Source organism: Pristiophorus japonicus, unplaced genomic scaffold (genome assembly GCF_044704955.1).
Source record: "Pristiophorus japonicus isolate sPriJap1 unplaced genomic scaffold, sPriJap1.hap1 HAP1_SCAFFOLD_70, whole genome shotgun sequence".
NCBI lineage: Eukaryota > Metazoa > Chordata > Chondrichthyes > Pristiophoridae > Pristiophorus > Pristiophorus japonicus.
In genome coordinates this window covers 1,513,621-1,531,657 of record NW_027254613.1, presented here as the reverse complement: position 1 = coordinate 1,531,657, position 18,037 = coordinate 1,513,621, and the positions used below count along the sequence as shown (strand labels likewise).

Here is an 18,037-nt window from a genome sequence, read left to right as displayed (position 1 = left end):
CGTAATCCTGGATCTTGGATTGCGCCAGCCTGCAACACGCAGACGTGGACATCTCCTTGCTCTGGAAGACCAGCAAGTTTCGGCAAGACCAAAGAGCATCTTTGACTGAGTTGATGGCACTCCAGCAGCAGGTGATGTCTGTCTCGGTGTGTGTCGCTGGGAACAGCCCGGAGAGCACAGAGTCCTGTGTTACGGATCTGCTCGATGTGAACCTCGACACAACCACTGCATGTCTATCCAAACCAGGTTCCCTGATGGTCTAGTGGTTAGGATTTAGTGCTTTCAACGCCACGGCACGGGTTCGATTCCCGGTCAGGAAAATTGTACTTTTAATTCAAAACCGAATAAAAAAATAGTTCATCTATTTTACACATCTTTATGCATCTCCTGTGTAAAAACAAAAGAAGCATTGATTTAAACATCATTAATTAATACATAAAATTCTATTGTCATATGATATATTTTGCTCTGAGCATATGAGGTACTTTTCTCTCGATCCCATTGGGTTTAATTCTGGTAATCTGGTGCTGAAAGTGGAGATGTTTCCGCAGTGTACCGCAAATCACAGACACCATCAGAGGCAGTCTCTCGGGATCGAGGAGGACTTGCTTCCATCCCAAAGTGAGTCCTTTGATGGCTGAACATTCCGATACGAGAGCCACAGACCCTGTTACAGGTGGGACAGACATACGTCGAGGGAAGGGGTCGGTGGAACTGGTTTGCCGCGTTCTCCTTCCGCTGCCTGTGCTTGGTCTCTTCATGCTCCTTGCGTCTAGAGTCAAGAGCTCAACGCTCTCTCAGAAGATCTTTCTCCACATCGGGCGGTCTGCGGTCAGGGTCTCCCAGGTGTCAGTGGTGATGTCGCACTTTACCAGGGAGGCTTTGATGCTATCCTTATAACGTTTCCGCTGTCCTCCTTTGGCTCGTTTACCCTAAAGGAGCTCCGCATAAAGACGTAAACATAAACACGTGAGGATTAGGGGCCGGAGTAGGCCATTCGGCCCCTCGAGCCTGGTCCACCATTCAAGAAGATCCTGGCAGTTCTTCAACAGCAAGTTTAAACATCTGGGACGGAGCCAACAGGCACCTGGCTGCAATGAGTGATAAAAACCTGCTTTGAATGAAAGCCTGGCTAGCTCAGTCGGTAGAGCATGAGACTCTTAATCTCAAGGTTGCTGGTTCGAGACCCACGTTGGGCGATTTCTTTTCATTTAATGTTGCTTTAATGGAAAACCTCTGACCGAAACGGCACAAAACAAAAATGTTGCTTTCAAAGTCATTAAACTCCGAAATTTTCATGCCCCGCGAATCTCCTGAATCAGATGCCTCTAGTTTTGGCGACTCAATCCATGTCCCTTTGCAATGTTGTGCTCCCAGCCACACTATGAAATGTGCGACTAACTTATCGAATCATGGAATGGTTACAGCACGGAAAACCATTCGGCCCATCGAGCCCGTGCCGACCCTCAGCGAGTCCCACTCCCCGCCCTTTCGCCGTAGCCCTGCAATTGTTTTTCCTTCAGACACTTATCCAACTCCCGTCTGAAAGATAAGATTGAGTCTGCCTCCACCGCACTTTCAAGCCGTGCATTCCAGATCCTAACCACTCGCTGCTAAATGGCCATCTCCTGTTCCTATGTATGAAGTCTGGGAAACACGAGATCAATTCCTGGCACACTCACAGCCTTCCGAAATATAGCACCGTCATTCTCTTCTCGTAAAACCAGCTCCTGAAGTATCGGCCAGCTGTGTAGGTTAAAGCTCTGATTTTTTTCCTTAGATTGCTTTCGACACAGTGTTTCTGTCGTGTACTTTTTATCATATTCACCTCACACGTGAAAAGTCCCCGGTTCGAGCCCGGGTGGAAATTGTATTTTGGAGAATACTTTTGCTGTGTAATAAATTGAACAAAAGTCGCCCCAGGTTCCTTGTCGCATGAGCACTGAACATTTTAAACCAGTCTCCAACATACAGAGTGAGTAAAGTCAGATAGGGGAGAAAACTTCATCAATGATTCAAAATCCTGAAATAATTAAAGTTCAGTTATTGAAGTTTCCACTGTCCCTCAGTAACAATTCTACATAACAACGCTGTCGGTTAATGAATGGGGAATAAAACAAATAATCTTCACCCATCCCCATCCCCCGGCACACAGTTTAATTAGTTGCATGTCATTATTTTAAAGATTTTGAATGGAAGAATTATTTTCTGAATCCGTGCTCCCTCTGTGAGCGCCGCATCACGAAACGAGCAGGAAACACATTAAAGAGTTTACCACAATTGCTGACATTTCTTTGTTTTTTTCTTGTGTTTTTTCAGCTCTTCGTCCTTTTCAGCTCCTGACTGCGGATATTGCTGTGATTAAACCTGAACACAATGCAATGTCTGTCTCACTGTTTCCCCGGTGTCAGGCAGAGATACGCCTGCTGCCGTCATTTATTGCATGTGACAGGACACAAAAGTTCAAAATCAACCTGCAGGTGGCCACACACAGCAATGAACAGTCAGGATGGCCGAGCGGTATGCGGTGCTGTGTTTAGATCACTGTCTCCTCTGGAGATATTATTTTTGCACCAAAAACTAACGTGCGATAAAATGGAAAAAGAGCAGTCCGGGGTGCATTGTCACATGATGCAAGCTACCTCGGATCCGGACCAAAGTTCCCCGGACACCGTGCACAGGCTCAGGAAAACAAAGGGGGAGAGGATATCCCGGCCACTGATCCTTCCAGAAACACTGAACAAGTGCCCAGTCTGAAACTTTCCAGAGTAATAACTTGTAACGGGAGCTTCTGACAGTCCGGATGGCCAAGCGGTCTAAGGTGCTGTGTTCAGGTCACAGTCTCTTCTGGAGGTATGGGTTCAAATCGCACTCCTGACGTTCAGTGTTTTTAATTACAAACTCATTTGTTTGGACACCACACTCAAGTGCTTTGGGACATCCATCGAACTTCATAAAATGACCCCACTTCAATTGCAAACAATGATATCAAAGTTACTTCTCAAACCGGGAATCGATTGTGGGTGGCTGTAACGAAAGGAATGGTTTTGTGAAACATTGAAATGTGGCCTTTAAATATCTCGCACTGCTCATTTAAAAACATGGTTATAATTTGTTTCAGTGCAAAAGAAGGCAGGCACGAAGGGCCAAATGGCCGACTCCTGCTCCTGGTACTTGTGTTCTTACACAGAGCAGAGAACATATGATCAAATGATCAACTCTCCCTCAGTTCGCATTTCGTTCATTGTGCAAAAGAAGATTATGGGTTCATTAATGATGTTTTCCTGTGAAAGCACCATAAAAGTTTAAGGACAATAATTCACCCAACATGATGTTCAAACCCACGACCCGGAGATTAAAAGTCTAATACTCTACCGACTGAACTAGCCGGGCCTGCTTAAGGTGCATCGTCCTGTCGCTGATTGCTGCCAGGCGCCTGTTGGTATCGCCCCGTGGCTTTATATCGAGCTTTATCTCGAGCTTCAAACCACGAAACCGGTTCTCCTGAATTTCAAGGCTTGTACGGAGATCAATCATCAAAAGCCGTGTCATTAACCACAGCTGGGCCGTCAATTTTCTGAACGCAAAGTGCTTTCAGTCCTTGTCAATATCTCTTGTCTATGTGCCTGTGTTTCCCGATTCTGTCGGTCTCTCTGGCTCTTTAATCTGTGTGTGGTCACCTGCAGGTTGATTCTCGATGAATGCCTGTGTTTGTGTCTTCTACAACAATAGAAAATGTTTCTTATATATTTCTTACGTTCTATCCAATGCCTTGATATCCTTCCTAAATTGTGGTGCTCAGAACTGTAAACAGTTCTCCAACTGACGCCTAAACCGGGTTTGAAAAGGTATGGTACAACTTCCTCGTTGGTGTCCTCTATTTCACTTCATATAAAGCCAAGGGCCCTGTATTCATTTTAAACAACTGAGTAAGTTATCTACCCAGCTTCAAAGATTTCTGTGTGTAAATCACTCAATCCTTCTGCGTCTCTTTTAACACAATACCATTTAGTTTATGTTTTCTCATATCACCTCCCTTTGTTTCCCAGACCTTACACACAGGTACAGGAGGAGGCCCATTCAGCCCCTCGAGCCTGTTGCACAGGAACAGGAGGATGCCCATTCAGCCCCTCGAGCCTGATACACAGGAACAGGAGGAGACCCATTTAGCCCCTCGAGCCTGTTACACAGGAACAGGAGGAGGCTATTCAGCCGCTCGTGCCTGTTACACAGGAACAGGTGGAGGCCCATACAGCCTCTCGAGCCTGTTACACAGGAACAGGAGGAGGTCCATTCAGGTCCTCGAGCCTGTTACACAGGAACAGGAGGACGCCATTCAGCCGCTCAAGCCTGTTACACAGGAACAGGAGGAGGCCATTCAGCCCCTCGAGCCGGTTCCGCCATTCAATGAGATCATGGCTGATCTGTGAGCAAACTCCATATACCCGCCTTTGACAATCTTCATTAATACCTTTGATCAAAATGCGATGTAAAATGAACAACTGACCCAGCACGAACTGCCCTTTGCAGAAGGGAGTTCCAAACCTCTCCCACCATGTGTGTGTTGGAATGTTTCCGAATTTCACTCCTGAAACGTCTGTCTCTAATGTTTACACTATGGCCCCTAGCCTGGGACTCCCCAACCAGCGGGAATCATTTCTCTCTATCTACTCTATCTCTTCCCTTATTATCTTTGAAAATTTTGATCAAATCAATGCTCGACCCTCTAATTTCCAGTGGGTGTAATCTCATATCTTAATTTAAATCTTGCAATCCAGGTATCATTCTGGGAAACCGACACAGTGCTCCCTCCAACGCCAATATAGCCTTCCTAAGGCAAGGTCAGTGAAAACTGAATAAAGGGACGGGTCTTACTAGATTTAATCTGATGGTTTCCAGCAGGCATTTGGTAAGGTCCCACACATCATCATCATCATCATCATTGGCGGGTCCTCGAACGAGGAAGGCTTACTTCCACATGTGTTCACAGGTGTTTCAATGAAGGACCCGATGTTCCAGTTCTGAACTCCAATCAAAGGGTGGAAGATGCCTGTGGGTGGATTCCGTTAACGTGGTGTGACCGTTGAACACCAGCCACCGCACGGACTTGACAGAGCGAGGTCTTGGTCCAGTGGCAAGGGTTAACCAGGACAGCTGGAGTCCTGCTGTGCTGCACGTCATCAAAACACAGGTCGCTGTTTTGTGCTTGGGAAGGCAGGAACATCGGCGGGACCCAGGTGCAGCGGAGGAGCGGGAAGATCAGTGTGGAGGAAAGGTGAGAGGTCGTGGTGGAGGAGCGGTGAGAGATCGTGGTGGAGGAACGGTGAGAGGTCGTGGTGGAGGAACGGCGAGAGATCGTGGTGGTGGAACGGTGAGAGATCGTGGCGGAGGAGTGACGAGAGATCGTGGTGGACGAACTGTGAGAGATCGTGGTGGAGGAGCGGTGAGAGATTGTGGCGGAGTTGCGGCGAAGGTTAAACACAAGCGATGTTGGCAGAAATCAAAGTTGAGGCAACGAATGTGTTGTGTATCTGCAAAGCATGCACTCCCATGTTCCACCATCAGGGAGCTCATCCCCTGAAGTCCCAAGGGATCCCAACACCCCTTGGGAGCACTGCATTTAAGCCGGCCCCTAAGGCCAGTTTCTCACTCTGGAGTGTCTTATTAAAGACTGAGGTCACTGTTACTTTAACGTCCCTGTGTGCAGCCTCATCTGTGTTAGGAATAAATAACTGGCGTCGAGGATACGAATCCAACAAAAAGATGCAGCAAACTGTGGGCAACCTGGAGAAGTTCTCGGACGGTGAGGACTGGGAATTCTATGTCGAACGGCTAGACCAGTACTTTGTAGCCAACGAGCTGGACGGAGAAGGAAGTGCTGCAAAAAGGAGAGTGGTCCTCCTCACAGTCTGTAGGGCTCAGACCTACAGCCTCATGAAGAACCTTCTGGCTCTGGTGAAACCCACAGATAAGTCGTATGAGGAGCTGTGTACACTGGTTCGGGACCATCTTAACCCGAGGGAGAGCGTGCTATGGCGTGGTATCGGTTTTATACGTGCCAGCGAACTGAAGATCAGGAAGTGGCGAGCTACATCGCCGAGCTAAGGCGACTTGCAGGATAATGTGAGTTTGATGGCTACCTGGAGCAAATGCTCAGAGAGTTATTTGCACTGGGCATTGGCCACGAGACCATCCTACGAAAACTTTTGGCTGTAGATACACCGACCGTCAGTAAGGCCATTGCGATAACAGAGGTATTTATGTCCACTAGTGATAACACCACACAAATCTCTCAGCACACAAGTGCTGGCAATGTTCATAAATTAACTGGAACTGTGTTTGTGAGCAGAAATGTACAGGGCAGAACCCACGAATCTGCAACTGCGAGCAGGCCTCAGGTGACCCAGATGACTCAGAGTCTCCAACAAAGGATGAGTGCAAGGCAATTCACACCTTGTTGGTGATGTGCATGCTTCCATTCAGCCTATTCATGCCGCTTCAAACGGTATGTTTGCAAGAGCTGTGGAACAATGGGGCATCTCCAACGAGCTTGCGAATGAGCTAAAAGCTCTGCAAAACCTGCTAACCACCATGTGGCAGAGGAAGATCGGTCCATGATGGATCAAAGCAATTTCGAGCCTTAGAGAGCGGAGGCAGATGCTTAAGTACACGGGGTGCACACATTTTCGAAGAAATGTCCACCTTAAATGCTAAATGTAAAATTGAATGGCTTACCCGTAACCATGGAACTGGACACGGGCGCTAGCCAGTCCATCGTGAGTAAAAAGATGTTTGAGAGACTGTGGTGCAACAACGCATTCAGACCAGCCCGAAGCCCCATCCACACAAAACTGAGAGTGTACACCAAAGAGCTTATCACTGACCTGGGCAGCGCCATGGTCAAGGTCACCTACGAGGGCACGGTGCACGAACTGCCACTCTGGATTGTCCCGGGCGATGGCCCCACACTGCTTGGAAGGAGCTGGCTGGGCAAAATCCGCTGGAACTGGGATACCATCCGAACGCTATCACATGTCGATGAGGCATTATGTACCCAGGTTCTGAACAAATTTCCTTCCCTTTCTGAGCCAGGCATTGGAGACTTTTCCGGTGCGAATGTGCGGATCCACTTGGTCCCAGAGGCACGACCCATTCACCACAAGGCGCGAGCGGTACCTCATATGATGAGGAGAGAGTGGAAATCGAGCTGGACAGGCGGAAACGCGAGGACATCATCTCCCCAGTGGAATTCAGTGAATGAGCCAGCCCGATTGTTCCAGTACTCAAAAGTGAAGGCACGGTCAGGGTTTGCGGCGATTATAAAGTAACTATTAATCGTTTCTCGCTACAGGACCAATACCCGCTACCTAAGACAGACGACCAATTTGGCGCGCTGGCAGGAGGCAAGGCGTTCATCAAGCTTGAGCTGACTTCGGCCTACATGATGCAGGAGCTGGAGGAGTCTTTGAAGGGCCTCACCTGCATCAACATGGAAAAGGGACTGTTCAGCGACAACAGATGCCCGTTTGGAATTCGGTCGTCTGCAGCGATCTTCCAGAGAAACATGGAGAACCTACTCAAATCGGTACCACACACGGTGGTCTTTCAGCAGGACATATTGGTTATGGGTCTGGACACCGTCGATCACATACAAAACCTGGAGGAGATCCTCCAGCGACTAGATCGCGTAGGCCTGCGGCTGAAGAGGTCGAAATGCGTCTTCATGGCAACAGAAGTGGAGATTTCCGGGAGAAAGATCACGGCGGTGGCATTCGGCCCACAGACGCCAAGACAGAGGCTGTCATGAACGCGCCCAGGCCACAGAACGTCACGGAGCTGCGGTCATTCCTGGGACTCCCCAACTATTTTGGTAACTTCCTACAGGAGTTAAGCACCTTTTAGAGCCCCTGCATGTGTTATTGCACAAAGGTGAGAACTGGGTATGGGGAAAAAAAAACAAGTAATTGCTTTTGACAAAGCCAGCAACCTTTTATGCTCCAACAAGCTGCTTGTCTTGTATAACCCGTGTAAAAGACTTGTGCTAGCATGTGACTCGTCGTCGTACGGAGTCGGGTGTGTATTACAACAAGCTAACATTGTAGGGAAGTTGCAACCTGTAGCCTATGCTTCCAGCAGCTTGTCTAAGGCCGAGAGGGCCTAGAGCATGATTGAGAAAGAGGCATTACCGTGTGTGTTCGGGGTAAAGAAACTGCATCAGTTCCTGTTTGGCCTCAAATTTGAGCTGGAAACCGATCACATGCCCCTCACATGCCTGTTCACTGAAAACAAGGGAATAAATACGAATGCCTCAGCCCGCATACAAAGGTGGGCACTCACGTTCTCAGCGTATAACTAGACCATCCTCCACTGGACAAGCACTGAGAACTGTGCGGATGCTCTGTCGGCTACCATTGCCCACAACGGGGGTGGAAATGGCGCAACCTGCAAACTTGTTGATGGTGGCGCAGCCCGCTGACTTGTTGATGTTCATGGAAGCATTTGAAAATGATAAATCACCTGTCACGGCCCGCCAGATTAGGACTTGGACCAGCCAAGTTCCTCTGCTGTCCCTAATAACAAACTGTGTATTGCATGGGAGCTGGGCCAGCATTCCCGTTGAAATACAAGAGCCAATCAAGCCGTTCCAGCGGCGAAAGGACGAGCTGTCCAGTCAGGCAGACTGCCTGTTGTGGGGTAACCGCGTCGTGCTACGAAAAAAGGGCAGGGAGACGTTCATCTCGGATCTCCACAGCACACACCCGGGTATAGTAATGATGAAAGCGATAGCGAGATACCACATGTGCTAGCCCAGTATCGACTCTGACTTAGAGTCCTGTGTAAGGCAATGCAGTGTATGTGCTCAGTTGAGCAACGCGTCCAGAGAGGCACCACTAAGTTTGTGGTCCTGGCCCTCCAGACCAGGGTCGAGGATCCATATCAACTATGCAGGCCCATTTCTTGGTAAAATGTTCCTGGTGGTGGCGGATGCTTTTTCAAAATTGATTGAATGAGAAATAATGTCGGGAAGCACCGCCACCGCCACCATTGAAAGCCTGAGGGCCATGTTTGCCACCCACGGCCTGCCTGAAATACTGGTCAGTGACAACGGGCCTTGTTTCACCAGTGCCAAATTTAAAGAATTCATGACCCGCAATGGGATCAAACATCTCACCTCGACCCCGTTTAAACCAGCCTCCAATGGGCAGGCAGAGCGGGCAGTACAAACAATCAAACAGAGCCTCAAACGAGTCACAGAAGGCTCACTCCTAACCCGCCTGTCCCGAGTACTGCTCAGCTATAGCACGATACCCCACTCGTTCACAGGGGTGCCCCCGGCTGAGCTACTCATGAAAAGGACACTTAAAAGTAGACTCTCGCTGGTCCACCACAAGCTGCATGATCAAGTAGAGAGCAGGCGCCAGCAACAAAATGTAAATGATGGTCGCGCCACTGTGTCACGGGAAATTGATCTGAATAACCCTGTGTATGTGCTAAACTATGTACATGGTCCCAAGTGGATCGCGGGCACGGTGATCGCGAAAGAAGGGAGTCGGGTGTTTGTCTTCAAACTAGACAATGGACAAATTTGCAGAAAGCACCAGGACCAAACGAGGCTGCGGTTCACAGACTGCCCTGAACAACCCACAGCAGACACCACCTTTTTCGAATCCGCAACACACACCCAAAGGATCAACGACACCACCACGGATCGGAAATCGAACCCATCACACCCAACAGCCCAGCAAGGCCAGACTCACCCAGCAGCCCTGCAGGGCCAACAACACGCCTGCTCAGCGAGGGCACAGCCAAAACCTCAGAACATACATTTGTACCGAGGCGGTCCACCAGGGAAAGAAATGCTCCCGTCCGCCTCACCTTGTAAATAGTTTTCACTTTGACTTTAGCGGGGGAGTGATGTTGTGTCTCTGTAAAGCATGCACTCCCATGTTCCACCACCAGGGAGCGCATCCCCTGAAGTTCCAAGGGATCCCAAGAGACTGTTGGATCCTTTCGTTCCAAGTTATTACTCTGGAAAGTTTCAGACCGGGCACTTGTTCAGTGTTGCTGGAAGGCCCAGTGACCGGGATATCCTCTACCCGGGTTTTTCCTGAGCCTCTGCTCGGTGTACGGGTAGCTTTGGTCCGGGTAAGAGATAGCTTGCATCATGTGACAATGTACCCCGGACTGCTCTTGTTCCATTTTATCGTCCACAAGATTTCATTTCAAAAATGTTTCCGCCAACAGGCGCTCAATCCCTCTCTCTGCAAAACGTTCCTTTCACAAACATTTCTCTGATTGGAACTGCACCAAACAACAATGTTCCTTTCAGTCATTAAACTCCCCAATTTACACATCCACAATTTTAAGGACAAGGACTGAAAGCGCATTGCGATCAGAAAATGCCGGACCCCCTGTGGTTAATGACAGAGCTTTTGATGGTTGATCTCCGTACACACCTTGGAATTCAGGAGAAACTGTTTCGTGGTTTGAAGTTCGAGATTAACCCACGGGGCGGAGCCAACAGGCGCCTGGCAGCAATCAGCGACAGGAAGATGCAACTGAAGCAGGCCCGGCTATCACCGGCATTACCATCGCCGAATCCCCCGCCATCAACAGCCTGGGATCACCATTGACCAGTAACTGAAGGGGATTGACAGGAGCGATGTTGAGAAGCCCGGCTAGCTCAGTCGGTAGGACAGGAGGCTCTTAATCTCAGGATCCTGGGTTCGAGCCTCACGTCGGGTGAATTTCACGGGATTTAATCTTCTTTTGCACAATGAAAGTAATGCTAACTGTTTTGGTCTCCTTATTTAAGGAGCGATATACTAACATTGCAGGCAGTTCAGACAAGGTTCACGAGGATGCATGAAGAATGTTCCCGATGACAAGTTGGCAAAAATAATTAAAGTCTGTGAGATACTCAACCATTATTTCAATAATTAATCCACCCACAAGGATCCATAGCTTTGCCAAGACCAGCCAGCTCACTTGGTCAAATATAAAACTCTTAATCTCAGGGTTGGGGGTTTGAGCCCCACGTTGGGTAAATAGCTTCTGTTGCAAGCCAGTAATGACATGGACTCTCTTACTAATCCACCCCAACTTACAGTAACACAGTTCCGCCTAAAGAATGAGGAATTGTGGGTGACTGCATGTTGATCAGCAGAAAACTTCCTCCTCTCCGATTCCACTAAGGCTCAGCCTCCCACGATCACCTCTCGACAGGACAGGCTGCTGTCCAGATCGATTATACAGAGGCTTGGAATACAAGAGCAGGGAGGTTATTCTTGAACTGTTAGGCCACAGCTAGAGTACTGCATGCAGTTCTGGTCACCACATTACAGCAAGGACGTGATTGCACTGGAGAGTGTACAGAGTAGGTTTATGAGGATGTTGCCGGGACTGGAGAATTTTAGCTCTGAGCAGAGATTGGATAGGCTGCGTTTGTTTTCCTTGGAACAGAAGATGCTGAGGGGAGAGGATAGAGGTGTATAAAATTATGAAGGGCCTGGATAGAGTGTACAGGAAGGATCTGTTTCCCTTAGAAGAGGGGTCAACAACCAGGGGGCACAGATTTAAAGTAATTGGTCGAAGGTTTAGAGGGGATTTGAGGGGAAATCACTGGAACTCACTGCCTGAAAGGGTGATCGATTCAGAAACACTCTGCACATTTAAAAAAGTACTTGGATGTGCACCTGAAGTGCCGTAACCTACAAGGCTACGGACCAAGAGCTGGAAAGTGGGACTGCGCTGGGGAGCTGTTTGTCGGCTGGCACGGACACGATGGGCCGAATGGTCTCCTTCCGTGCTGTAAATTTCTCTGATTCCATGACGAGCAATTAACATTTTAAACCAGTCTCCTAAAACACAGAGTGAGTAAAGTCAGATCGGGGATAAAAATCCCTCAAGGGACACACAGGGTAAGATAAAGGAAAAAGGGAAGCTTAGGACAGATAGCGAGAAATCGACACTGCAGAAACTCGAGAGGAGTATGAAAAGAGCATGGGTGCAGGATCAGAACAGCCACGATATTATCGGATGGTGGAGCAGGCTCGTGGGGCCGAATAGCCGACTCCTGCTCCTTACGTACTTATGTTAATTGTTGAATCATTGCCCATTGCACGCACTTTACTTGAGGTGTCTGATTCAGAATGTTCATTGTAACATGTAATGAACATGTAACAGTGTAATATCTCCAAGTTGGCAGATGACACTAAACTGGGTGGCGGTGTGAGCTGTGAGGGGGACGCTAAGAGGCTGCAGGGTGACTTGGACAGGTTAGGCGAGTGGGCAAATGAATGGCAGATGCAGTATAATGTAGATAAATGTGAGGTTATCCACTTTGGGGTCAAAAACACTACGGCAGAATATTATCTGAAAGGCGGCAGATTAGGAAAAGGGGCGGTGCACCGAGACCTGGTTGTCATGGTTCATCAGTCATTGAAAGTTGGCATGCAGGTACAGCAGGCGATGAAGAAGGCAAATGGTAAGTTGGCATTCATCGCGAGCGGATTTGAGTATAGGAGCAGGGAGGTCTGACTGCAGTTGTGCAGGGCCTTGGTGAGGCACCACCTGGAATATTGTGTTCAGTTTTGGTCTCCTAATCTGAGAAAGGACGTTCTTGCTATTGAGGGAGTGCAACGAAGGTTAACCAGACTGATTCCCGGGATGGCAGGACTGACATGTGAGGAGAGACTGGATCAACTAGGCCTGTATTCACTGGAGTTTAGAAGGATGAAAGGGGATCTCATAGACACATTTAAAATTTGGATGGGACGGGACAGGTTCGATGCAGGAAGAATGTTCCCGAAGTTGTGGAAGTCCAGAACCAGGGAACACAGTCTAAGGATAAGGGGCAAGCCGGACTGACATATGAGTAGAGACTGGATCAACTGCGTGTTTATACATTGAAATTTAGAAGGATGAGCGGCGATCTCATAAAACATTTAAAATTCGGATGGGACTGGTGAGTGCCAACTTTAGCTCAGCCTTTACTTCGTAAACCAACTTTGTGAAAAGTTTGAATTTGTCTTAATGTAGTCGCTGCCTGGTGTTTTTGTTGTCATTTTCAATCTCCTTCTTTCAAACTGAAACAAATGGTAACCCTATTTGTAAATTAGGAATGCGAGATTTTTAGAGAGCATATTTAAATGCTTCACAAAAACATTCTGATCACGACAGCTACAGGGGTTCGATTCCCAGTTAGAGAAGTAACTTTGCGACCACCGTTTTTAATTAAAGTGAAGTAATTTAATTAAATTACACAGATGACCCAAAGCACTTCAGACTGGTGTCAAAACAAATGAGTTGGTAATTAGAAAAATAGGAATGTCAGAAGTTGGATTTGAGTTTCTGGGATTGAGGATGAATAACCCTCTGTTAACTGGAACTGGGAAGGGTGAATAATGAATGAGTTGTTTCCGGGTTTGAAATGCGGCTTGTATTTGCTGGTATTAACCGATAGCATTATTTAGCAGAATGAAATAAATTCTAACATGATCACTGAGTGACAGTCGAAACTTAAACAACTTAATTTTAATAATTTGTGAAACTTGAATCATTGAGGAAGTTTTATTCCTTTTCTGATTTTACACACTCTGTATTTTAGGAGACTGGTTTTAAATGTTCATTGCTCACCATGGAATCAGAGAAGTTAGCAGCACGGAAGGAGGCCATTGTCACATGAACAATGAACATTTAAAACCAATTTTTGTTTCAGAAATAATGTTTCCACCCGGGCTTGAACCGGCAACCTTTCGTGTGTGAGGCGAATGTGATGACCGCTACACTACAGAAACCAGCAGCTAATGCCAAGCCCAGAGAGAAATGTACAGCAGCAATCTGCAATACTCAATCCCTCTCTCTGCAAAAAGTTCCTTTCACAACATCTCTCTGACCGGAACTGCACCAAAATAAAATATTCCTTTCAAGTGTGCAAATTATTTTCGTTTAACTTTTATTTTGCTTTCATGGTATAACATCGTTAAGGAATCGATAATCTGCTTTTGCACAATGAAAGAAATGCTAACTGAGGGAAAGTCAGTCGGTCAATAATTGGTTCTGTGCTCTGCATGTTGGTAATGTAGCCATGGTGATCCAAAGATCGGTGGGAAAGCAAGTTGTGAGGAGGACACAAACAATCTGCAAAGCGATATCGATAGGCTCAGTGGCTGGGCAGTAATTTGTCAGGTGGAGTATAATGTGGGAAATATGAGGTTATCCACTGTGGTAGGGATAATAGTCAGGCCATTCTGACTATTCAGTGCTGTGTGTGGCCACCTGCAGGTTGATGTTGAACTTTTGTGTCCTTTTATGTGAAATAAATGAGGGCAGCAGGCGTATCTCTGCCTGACACCGGGAAAATAGTGAGAGAGACCTTGGAGCAAGGGTCTGGTTATTGCCAAACAGCAAAGGAACTATTAATTCTGGAAAACAAATGTCTGAAAGAACAGTGACCCCGACCTGATTGGAACACAAAATTTTCGGATTTACCGTCAGACACACTACCGTTGCGCCACGAGGCCGACACAGTGCGGTGGAGATGTTCGTCGAAATGAAGGTTCTACAATACAAGGGGCTTGGAAATCAGGAGAACCAGTTTCGAGGTTTGAATTTCGAGATACATCCATGGTGCGGAGCCAACAGATCCCTGGCAGCGATCAGTGACAGGGAGATACAACTTGTGCAGTCCTGACTAGCTCAGTCGGTAGAGTATGAGACTGTTAATCTCAGGGTTGTGAGTTCAAACCCCACGTTGGATGAATTATTTTCCTTAAACTTTTTTGGTGCTTTCACAGGAAAACATCATTAATAAACCCATAATCTTCTTTTGCACAATGAAAGAAATGCGAACTGAGGGAGAGTTGATCATTTAATCATTTATTCTGTGCTCTGTACAAGAACACAAAAACCAGGAGCAGGAGTCGGCCATTTGGCCCTTCGAGCCTGCCTTCTTATGCACTGAAACAAACTTTAACCGTGTTTTTAAATGAGCAGTGCGAGATATTTAGAGAGCACATTGCAATGCTTCGCAAAACCATTCCATTCGCTACAGCCACCCAGGATCGATTCCCGGTGTGAGAAGTAACTTTGATATCACTATTTGCAATTGAAATGCGTCATTTTATTCAGTTCGATGGATGTCCCAAAGCACTTCAGAGTGGTGCACAAACAAATGAGTTTGTCATTAAAAACACTGAATGTCAGGATTGGGATTTGAACCCACGCCTCCGGAGGAGACAGTAACCTGAACCAACGCCTTAGACCGCTCGGCCATCCTGACTGTTGGATGTTCAAGTTGCAAGTTATTACACTGGAAAGTTTCAAAACGGGCACTTGTTCAGTGTCGCTGGAACGCCCAGTTACCGGGATATCCTCTCCCCCGGGGTTTTCCTGAGCCTGTGCTCGATGTACGGGGAGCTTTGGCACGGGTCCGAGGTAGCTTGCATGTGTAGGCTGCTTGCTGGAACAGGTGGTCTCTTACCAGTGTGATCAATTCTTCAAACGGCTTGCTTGCTGGTTTCTCGTGTGCCAGCAGGTCCTTCATTAAAGCGTATGTTTTCGAGCCGCAGCTGATCAAGAGATGGGCTCTTCTCTTGTCTGCCTTATTGTCGCCGAACCAGTCTTTGGTTACAAAGCTTTGCTGGAGCCTTTCTATAAAGTCCTCCCAATTATCTCCAGCATTGTATTTTTCATCTGAGCCGTTGGTCGCCATTCTGTGGATTCTGTAATCCCGCAGCTCGTCGCCACTGAAAAGTCCTGACCCTGTAATACAGACTCACACGAGGCACATACTGAAGTCAAGTTCACTCTGGAGCTGCACCTTTATTACACAGCTCTCGAATGCCACACTTGCCTGAGACCTATCCTTATATACCTGTCTGGGAAAGGTATCCAGTGTCTCTGCAAATGCACCCCTGGTGGTAAGGTAGGTTTGTGGTTACAGGTCATCTCTAGTTACAGTCATGTATGGCATGGTAAGGTACAGTTATGTACAGTAGTGTGAGATACATGACAGTATTGGTATTTATGGTGATTACAGGAATTATTAATCGTCTCACAGACCTCAATTATTTTTATGCGATGAATTGATCGAGGATTGAAAGCAGGTTAGTCCGGCGGGTCTTAACCGCTCGACCACCAGGGAACAGTTCCGATACATGTCGATATACATATATATATTTATATATGACCCTGAATATCAACGGCTACCTACCTAGACCTCGTGGTGCAACGGTAGTGTGTCTAATTTTGTGAGAGAAATTGTTCCACAGTGACACCCATCTCATCTTTTGTTCACTTTTAAACACTAGAAACTGAGACAGGGGAATAAATAGAGAAACCAAAACACAGGGTTATAGACAAGAGGAAGAGAGAAGGGGAAAAATACTGTCCCCACCCAGAACAAATGCAGAAACCCCTCTGCTGCGATCGGGGGGACCACCCACAGCCTGGATACTCTAACGTCCCAACAGCTCATTGACTGTCGGAGTGGGACTGTGCGGTGCTTCAGAGGACAGCTCGAAAAAGCAAAGTCACTGATTCCGTCTCATGTGCTCCTCCAATCAAGAAGAGCAACACACTAAAAATGCTCCAATAATGGTTACACCTTATCTTCACATTTGCTGCACAGTTGGCTCGTTGGTCTAGGGTTATGATAATTTTTTCGGGGTTGATACTTGAAATTTGCGAGAGGTCCCGGATTCAAATCCTGGACGAGCCCTCAATTTACCCAAGAATTTTGAAATTGCATCGAACTTTTGCAAAGAAGGTCTTGCATTTCTTCAACACTTTTCAGGAACTCATGACGCCCCAAAGCGCTTTATAGCCGTTGAGTTATGTTTGAAGTGTTGAAGTGTTGTATTGTGGGGAAAGATGTGCCAAAATCACCCCACACGAACTGCAACTCTTTGCGAAGGAGTTCGGTGCAAATAATCAGGTGCCTCAGGGATTGGACTTTCTGTGAATGAATTTTGCTTGTACCTGCGTTCAAGATTGAAACAGTAACTGGGCTTCCATCTCACGGGATCAGTGTGTAGCGGTTAGTGAGTAGGTGACCAGGTTGATGTGCGCCGCTTTCAATCTTTGAAATTTCACCAAACAAAGAAACGGTGAATCCAACTGTCCCTGTAAGCGACGGATTGAAGGGATCGCTGCTCCAAACAGAGCTGGAACACGCACAGTGCAGGAATAGGGTCCGCAACATCAAATGTCAAAGTTATTAAGCAGACAATATTTAAACATACACTTAACAGTACTTACAGACAAACCAAGCGAATGTTAGCCGAAGAACTCAAACACGTTGCAGTTTCCAGCTCGGTGTACAAATTGATCAAACATTAATCGGATTCTAAACTATCTGTTCCAAATGGCACATTTTATATCTTTTCCTTACCCCTGCTACGTGACAATTTAAACTTTTAATAGTATTACCTAACACAAGTGCCCAACTTCTGATGGAATGTCATTAACCTGAAACGTTAACTCTGTTTCTCTCTCCACAGATGCTGCCTGACCTGCTCAGTGTTTCCAGCATTTACTCTTTTTATTCTCCAAACTTATAATCAGAATATCACTTCCCTTGTCATCTAACTACACTCCTTCCTGATATGTAGCCTTGTCCTACAAACCAGGCTCCTTTCGGATGATTCAGGCATTCATTGGAATTCTAACTTCTTAATGATAACAATTATGTGAAGTATGTAACGATGTAATACTTGCCACCAGAGCGCGCGACTGTTGGAGTCCTAATGGTCACCTGCCCACACGAACAGGGCCAGTATAAAAGGTTGGCTGCCATGTAGTTCAGGCACACTGCAGTTGTAATAAAGAAGACTAAGATCACACGAAATTTAGCTCACAGCACTCAGCCTCGGTGAGTTTTTCTCTGCACAACAATTGGCGACGAGTAACAGAATTCGAATTTTCACGCAACCATGGCTGCTGTTGGAATATCAGAGAGATCCAAAGAGGATGATGATTGGGAAGCCTTCGTCGAGCAGCTCGACCTGTACTTTATGGCCAACGAGCTGGAAGA

The 18,037-nt window shown here is 47.0% G+C and overlaps 3 non-coding genes across 3 annotated transcripts; all 3 read left to right on the top strand.

Annotated features, from left to right (window-relative positions):
- The first annotated feature begins 248 nt into the window (after positions 1-248).
- trnae-uuc (transfer RNA glutamic acid (anticodon UUC)) lies at positions 249-320 on the top strand. Its single transcript has one exon. It is a non-coding gene; the product is annotated as a tRNA-Glu (tRNA).
- Positions 321-1,126: 806 nt separating this feature from the next.
- Positions 1,127-1,199, top strand: trnak-cuu (transfer RNA lysine (anticodon CUU)). The gene has a single exon. It is a non-coding gene; the product is annotated as a tRNA-Lys (tRNA).
- A 13,490-nt stretch (positions 1,200-14,689) lies between these two features.
- Positions 14,690-14,764, top strand: trnan-guu (transfer RNA asparagine (anticodon GUU)). Its single transcript has one exon. It is a non-coding gene; the product is annotated as a tRNA-Asn (tRNA).
- Positions 14,765-18,037: the final 3,273 nt, after the last annotated feature.